Source organism: Saccostrea cucullata, unplaced genomic scaffold (assembly GCF_032062105.1).
Source record: "Saccostrea cucullata isolate Sc308-1 unplaced genomic scaffold, CSIRO_AGI_Scuc_v1 ctg444, whole genome shotgun sequence".
Taxonomy (NCBI): domain Eukaryota; kingdom Metazoa; phylum Mollusca; class Bivalvia; order Ostreida; family Ostreidae; genus Saccostrea; species Saccostrea cuccullata.
In genome coordinates, this window is record NW_026930720.1 from 126,594 (window position 1) to 133,910 (window position 7,317).

General features: G+C 32.7%; 1 long non-coding RNA gene across 1 annotated transcript; it reads right to left on the reverse strand.

Annotated features, from left to right (window-relative positions):
* Nucleotides 1-5,069: 5,069 nt before the first annotated feature.
* Nucleotides 5,070-5,960, reverse strand: LOC134229836 (uncharacterized). Its single transcript, XR_009984237.1, has 3 exons — nt 5,859-5,960; nt 5,407-5,509; nt 5,070-5,115 (listed from the first exon to the last, which is right to left on the reverse strand). It is a non-coding gene; the product is annotated as an uncharacterized LOC134229836 (long non-coding RNA).
* Between the last annotated feature and the right edge of the window lie 1,357 nt (nt 5,961-7,317).

Sequence of the window (7,317 nt, forward strand, 5' to 3'; positions counted from 1 at the left end):
ACATCAGAGTATTATATTGGTAATAGATATTTAAGGATAGATAATTAGGTCTTATTTGGGATACATGAATATTCATGTAGATTCATTCACATTTCTACAATGATCTGTCCACTTTCACTGATAATACTTTCCTAACAGAATTGTTGAATTTTATCTCCGACAAGTAATAGCTTTTCGAAAAAGCTTGCCTGACTAATGCAATCAATATCTATAGAACCTATAATCATGATAAGTTATTTATATAAACGTTTACATTGGTATGAGGGGTAATTATTTCATTAGAGTAAATTATGAAGACGTCGAACAAAACATCATGCATTAATTTTAAGTTGTTTGCAATGGAGCAATGGAGAGCCTCGTATTTCAGTGAAAGTGGGGGGGGGGGGGGGGCAGCTAGAGAACTTTTTTTCATTCACCTGCAAAAAAAGGAATATCCCCAAAGTTGAAACTCCTATTTTGGGAGTGGGGGGAGGGGGAGGGGTCGTGACCAACTTTTTTTCAGTGTAAAGTTCTTTCTGTATCAACTTTTTTAGCATTAAATACTGCAATTCTCTTTAATAAATTTCCTGTTATATTCAGGGGGGGGGGGGGGGCGGGGGGTTTCCAACCTTTCAACTAACAATCCTATGTATAGTAAAAGTAAGGTTTGGAAAAAAGTGGGGGGGGGGGGCAGCCTCCTTCCCCCCTCCCCTGTCTGATGGAAAAGGAACAGTGGGATTTTATTTAAAAGGTATACTTTGTATGTGTTAAAAATTGGTTTTGATCTGTTTTTCGTTTGTTGTATAAGGACGCATGTGGAGTGTTACAAATACTTTGAACTCAGGACCAATAAGCAGTTTAATGTAATCTTTTTCGTGTTCTAACACCTACTGCGACTCGGGACTTGGTATTAAACGGTCTCATCCTCAGGACCGATCTCCACGTCCTGCAGTGGATTCGAACCCGCGACGTAAAGCTCAGCTCCTCATTCCGAAACTCTATAATGGTTTTAGAAGATATGAATTAATGTATGCTGGAAAGCCGTGCCTATGTAAAGATTATATATTGATTTTAAAATTAAAATTTAGAATTTGATTCAACTGCATAGACTACCAGGAAGACAGCTGAGGATATGATAACTACAAGAAATAAATGAATCGTTATGATTAACATGCAGAATACGTTTAAGTACTAGATTGTTTTGGTATGCCAGAGCATCAACGATTGTTGGAAACAGCCCGTTATGCATAAATGACCCAATGAACTTGGAGGTGATTCCTTATACTAGTATTCCTCAATCCTGAAATAAGAGGAACACTTTTCCTTAGTCTATTTTCTGTGTTTCATAAGAGGAAGAATTTTATCTCTGAAAACTGGGGGGGGGGGGTGCGAGTGCGGGCGAGATATGATCAGAAATATTATGTATATTTGGCCAGTTTTCCTCTGAAGAACATTTTTTCCGTTTAGTTTTGTTTACTTTAATTGATGTAACTTCTAACTTCTTTAACAATATAACCGATATGTTTTTTCCCCCCAAAGTTCGAAATTCCGATAAAAAGAACAGACTTGAATTTCCATTTCCATTCACCGCAGTGCAGTAGAATCATCAAGAAAAAGGGCGCGAAGATATACACGTGACATTTGGCGCAAAATGATTGTGACACCCCTTACCTCGAAGATAAATGGACTCATCCAATAGTACAGAAATGCAGAAAAAAGGTCAAACGGACATGTCCGTATATGAAATCGCATGAAATAAACAGCTGCAAGCAAAAAAAAACTAAGGGAAATAAACACATAAATATATTGTATCAGTAAGACGGTTATTTTTTTCTGCTAAATGTTTTGATGAAACGGAGGTAACAAATTCCAGTGATAATCAGCATGCACAAAATTATGCTGGCTAACTGTGACCTCTTATCTTCGCACCTCGGAAATATCAATCTTTATACAGCCTTACGCCGTGACGTCAGGTAATAAGCCTACAGTTTCGTCATTTCTGTATATCGGTCTATTTTGATACACATAACCCATAATGGTTGGGACTTGACATCTGGTCTGGATTCATACGGAATAAATCTAGCAATGGTAAATAGATCTGAGGGTCAATGTGAAGCACAGTACAGTAGTACGCATATTTTTTGGGGGGTCCCTCCAATCCCCTACATCGAAACCATTGCTGCAGACATCCATCAAGGCGTATTTGGATTGCTGAATATTAAATAATTTTGCGAGCTTTGGTGCACAAAACTAATGCCTTGGAAGATCCGCTATATCTTTAAAAGCTAGAACTAATCTTTGAATGAAGTTTTCAATTCAAATTGTTAATAAGTTATTTTTGTACTGCTAGTTCTTCCTACTTTTTTAAAAAAAAAAAAATGCTTGTATATACACTGTAACAGTATATGTCTAATAGAGAAATACTGAGCCATCAATGAACATATATTAAATAAATAAATAAATGCAAATTTAAAAGCGAGATTTGCCAATGAACGGCATACTTTAAGTTGAATTGGTCGAATTATTCTACGGGCAAGTTGTCTTAGAGGCCTGGCGTTTGCCAGTGACATCCGGTTAAACTTCCCTCATATATTTTATGCGTGGACCTCAGGGTCAAAGCAATGATGTTTCGTACATATAAGGAAATACATCCAAACAGGCCAAAATAGGTAAGCAGGAATATCTTAAATTGTTGTCGATATAGGACCAGAAGCCATTGCAGCTCGGTCAGGACAGGGATAAATAAAATTCCCCTCGATATCCGCGAGACAAGACTAGCCGCGATATCCTGCACCACATCTAGGCGTACCTATTCAATCCAAAAAGATGAGAGATGGTATAACTGAGCCTTGATTTAACTTGTGCATTGACAGGAAAACTTGAATTCCTTCGTAGGTATTAGATGATGGATGCATATTAAAAATTACTTATGTGGAAAAATATTGTCTTCATAATAAATGGCATCTGACCCCCAATATGAGATGGGATTTAAACATGCATCAAAGTTCTTAAAGAGCGATGCAACTGAAATATCTTTTTCTAGTCTGAAAGTGTAAAGGTTGGTAAGTTCAAAAGCTGTACGAAATTTATAACGAATTGGCAAGTCGTTCTTCGGGAAGCAGATCTGATGTAGTGAAAGCTTAAAGTACAATAACAATTCACACACACTGCACATTCTTAAATTCTGTATTGGTTTTTCAATATAGAAATTGTTCCAGAGTCACTCAAACTATCTTGCTGCAGCTGCTTCTTCTAAAGTGATAGTTTCCGGAGGCTTCGGGATATTATGGAATTCTCTAACTAAATGATGATGAAGCATGTCTAATTTATTCGAATAGGCCAATGTCAAAACTGAATTTCTATTCTTTGTTAAAATAAATCTGTATTATGTTTTTCTAGCATTCCCCTGCGAGGTGAAATTCATAATTTCAGGAACTTTTATGAATCGTTCATGAACATTCATGATGTGTTCATGAACGGTTCATGACTGGTTCATAAAGATGGTTCATGAACTTTATTCATGAATATATTCATTAAATGTAGTTCATGAACAAATGATGAATTTATATGAATATTGGTAATTTTCATTTTAAAGACAGAAAAAAATGTAGAGTTCAAGGTATTCTGAATGTTCATGAATTTTCATGAAGACTAAAATAATTGACAAAAATGATTGACAGAAAACACTCATTACTCTCATAATACAAATTTTGCATGCAGATGCAATTGTTGAACAAGCCCCTGGCATAATTTATATCTAATAACATTCTTTCACCAACTATCTGAAAAAATAAATCATGAAATCTCTTAACATTTTGTGTTTTTATTTGATATTAATTAAACAAACACTGCATCACCATTGACAGCATTTTTTTTTCAAATTGATTATTTATGTTTCTTCATAATTTAAATTAAACAGTTATATTCATCATAATGTGCTTTAAATAATGTCGTTTTTCATCACACAACTTTGTTCGACCGAATTTTCTCTAACATCAAACTTTAAACAAGTTGCAAAATAAAAAATTTCACTGTTTCTTTTACAATGTTTTTTGAGACAAATATAATAGCATATACCACTCAGATGTACAATTTAAGCACACTTTTTTAAATGTATGTATTCTCAATGAAACTGCAAAGTATTTTACATCAAAGGTTTTTAACAGAAATATCCAAGAAAAAAAAAGATTACTGTGGGATCACTTTGGTTAAATTAATGATAATCAAGTTATGATATACATGTTTGTAGTAAACTAAAGTATGCATTTTTTTTTTTTAAATAAGAGGTTAGATTCATAAAATGACATTGGCCAAGGATTGGGAGAGGTCATTGAAACCTCAACAGGATATACATTTACAATAAAGTGCCAGTGGCCAATGTAAATTTACTGTACAAAGTTAGTGACTAGAGTGACAAACACATGTATTAAATGCAAAAATATATGTAGTACACAACTTCATTGATACAAAGATCCCATAAAATGAACAGTTGCTATTTTCCACCAATGTACGTGCCAAAGATCCCAATTATGGAAGATACAAAACTGACATGTTGCTAGAATCACATCCTCACAGATATCCCATAAAATTTGCAGAGGGTTGACAGATAATTGGCGTCACCAACGGATTCACTTTTAGTACAAAGGCTCAGCAAGTTCGATGTTGATCATTCAAACAAACACTTCAAACTTTCCTTGCACAATTTCTGAAAGAGGAGATGACCATTTAAGATGTATCATTATTGATATCAGTATAAATATATGACAAATAATAAACTAAAGCTCTACAAAACAATTGTTCTTTTCTACCTGGCAGATCAGTTTACTGTAGAATATGAATTCACCATCTTGCAATTTTTTGTTCAAATTAGGTTTAATTCTGATAAATGTAAAAATGTGAAAAGTTTATAGACAACAGAGAAACACCAGACTGTGACACTGATCAAAAAACTCACTTAGGCCTTAAAATGGCTCAGGTGAGCTTAAATGAAAAGGCTAGAGCTGAAGCTCAATGCCTGACTAACATTGAAAAAAATGAATTTCAATTCATGTGATTTTATTGATTAAGAAAATAATGAAGAAATCTTACCATTTTTTTATACAATTCTTGTCCTAAATCTTGTGAGCATCCGGATTCCTGTAAAATGCATGTACTTCATACTAGTTCATAGAAGATGATATCTTTGATTATATTTGATCTATAATAATTATACATACCCATGCAGTTAGCATGTTTAGATTACCTTTCAGAATTCATAGTTAAAAATGATAAGGATATGGAAATTAGGCATGTTAAGAATATAAATCTTTAAATGTTGTTTACTTGGCATAGTTGCAATATTTTTTTTAATCTTATGCTTAAAGACATAGATTAATAAAATCAAAGTTAGTTTATTTGTTTTGAATGATAATTTGAGCTGGTTCTCACCATATTCACAAGCCTAGTGACTGATTGGTTAAGCATCTACATGTATAATATGCACTTTTATCAAAGGCCAGGGCTGTGAAAATCATCTCAGGCAATGCAGCAACTATTAAAACAATCGAAACATGCAAGATAAGAGCTGAAAATGGTCATGAAGATGCATTACAAAATATATAATTAATCACATGTACATCATACTCTGTAAATGTTATCTTGAACAAAGGAAGGTACAGGTAAAATTCTTTACATTAGTACGATTCCAAGCAAGGAAATTCGGGTTAAAATCAATGATCTTAATGATATGTATAGATTTGTTAAATAATTATTACAGAAATAGTGCTTGTCCTAACGATTTCACCGTCGGGCATTTTATGTATGGTGCCCGGATTAATCAAAAGTAGCAGAAACATTCTTCGTTCGAGGACACATAAAATACTGTACAATATTGTACCTACTGGTCTTAAAATGTCGTCATCTTCTTCCATCCCAAGCTGACCATGATCCCCCTGTTCGTGGCACTCGTTCCAACTTTCCTTCTGTGGAGCATCAACATGGCACGCTGATACTAAAACAAGTCCCACGGAGAAAATAAGTCCCACATGAGTCCTACGTGAGTCCCACAGCAAAAGAGCCAATAAATACATATAATAAAGGGTTATTTTGAAAGAATATTATATTTATTTGATCATATATCAAAAAAAATTTGATAAAATGTTTTAAGTGTGTTAAATAGACGATTGTAAATTTCAGACCACAGTCAAGAACGATAAATCTGTTCAAATGTAAACAATGGCCAAGAACTATATTGACAATGTCTAAATACTGCTGACAGCTAACTTTTTTTCTAAAAAAAAATAAAAATTAGATATTTGTAAAAATATATTTTTAATAAGGAAGTTAATTAAATATGGTGTTATTTCTGAATTTAATTTGTTCTTCTGTTTTACTTGAATTTTTAAGTTTCGTTTGAAAATATTCTTCCAATTATATTATATACAACTTAAAGTACGTTTTATTTTATTAAAATAATTTTTAATCATTACTTTGTTTCTTACAAACTAAAATAGTTTTACTGTGGTTTTATGTAATTTAACAACATCGAACAACTTGGTTAGATTTTCCTGACACCCATGTTTATTGTGTATATACACATTTCACTGACACCTGTAGAGAAACGTCCCTGGTATACCTGTACACAACACCTGGGGGATGTTATTCACACCTTTCAATCTCCTTGTTGTTTGTATACATATTACAATAACTTTTGAACAAGGCTGGGGCTAGGTTACACCATTTGGAATTCAAATAAAATATTTAATTAAATGTAGAATTATTGAAATTTCAGCTACTATTATGTATGACAAATAAGGTCATTAATCAAAAATGTTGGTATTTGATTTCATAAATAAAAACATTCCTTGAAAATTAAATTAATAAAGAATTATGATTCAGAATAGACTAAGTCAGCATAAACTGTATTGTAAATTCTTGACTTGTATGAAAAGATTCCAAATAATAGTATTAAAGGCACAACCATTGAAGTTTTGTATTAATTTGTAGAACAAATACCATGCAGAGATGTAACTGTTATTTATCCATTTTCTTTATTAAAAAATGTGTTTCTTATTCATCATGTAAATAAAGAAAAAAAATTAGATTATTAAACAAATGTTAAAGCCAGTTTACTCCTGGATATGGAACATGTCAAAAAAGAGTATTTTAAAAAATAAACTTGGAATTTTATCATGTGTTTATAGTGATTTGATTTACACCATGAATTATAGGTACCAAAAAAAAACGTCAACGAAATTAGATGTTGAATTTAATTTTGATCTGAAAGATTTTTTTTTTAATGAACGAATTTCATATACGGACTTCTTCAGTAGCCAAACTTTAATAGTCCATAACTTAGGT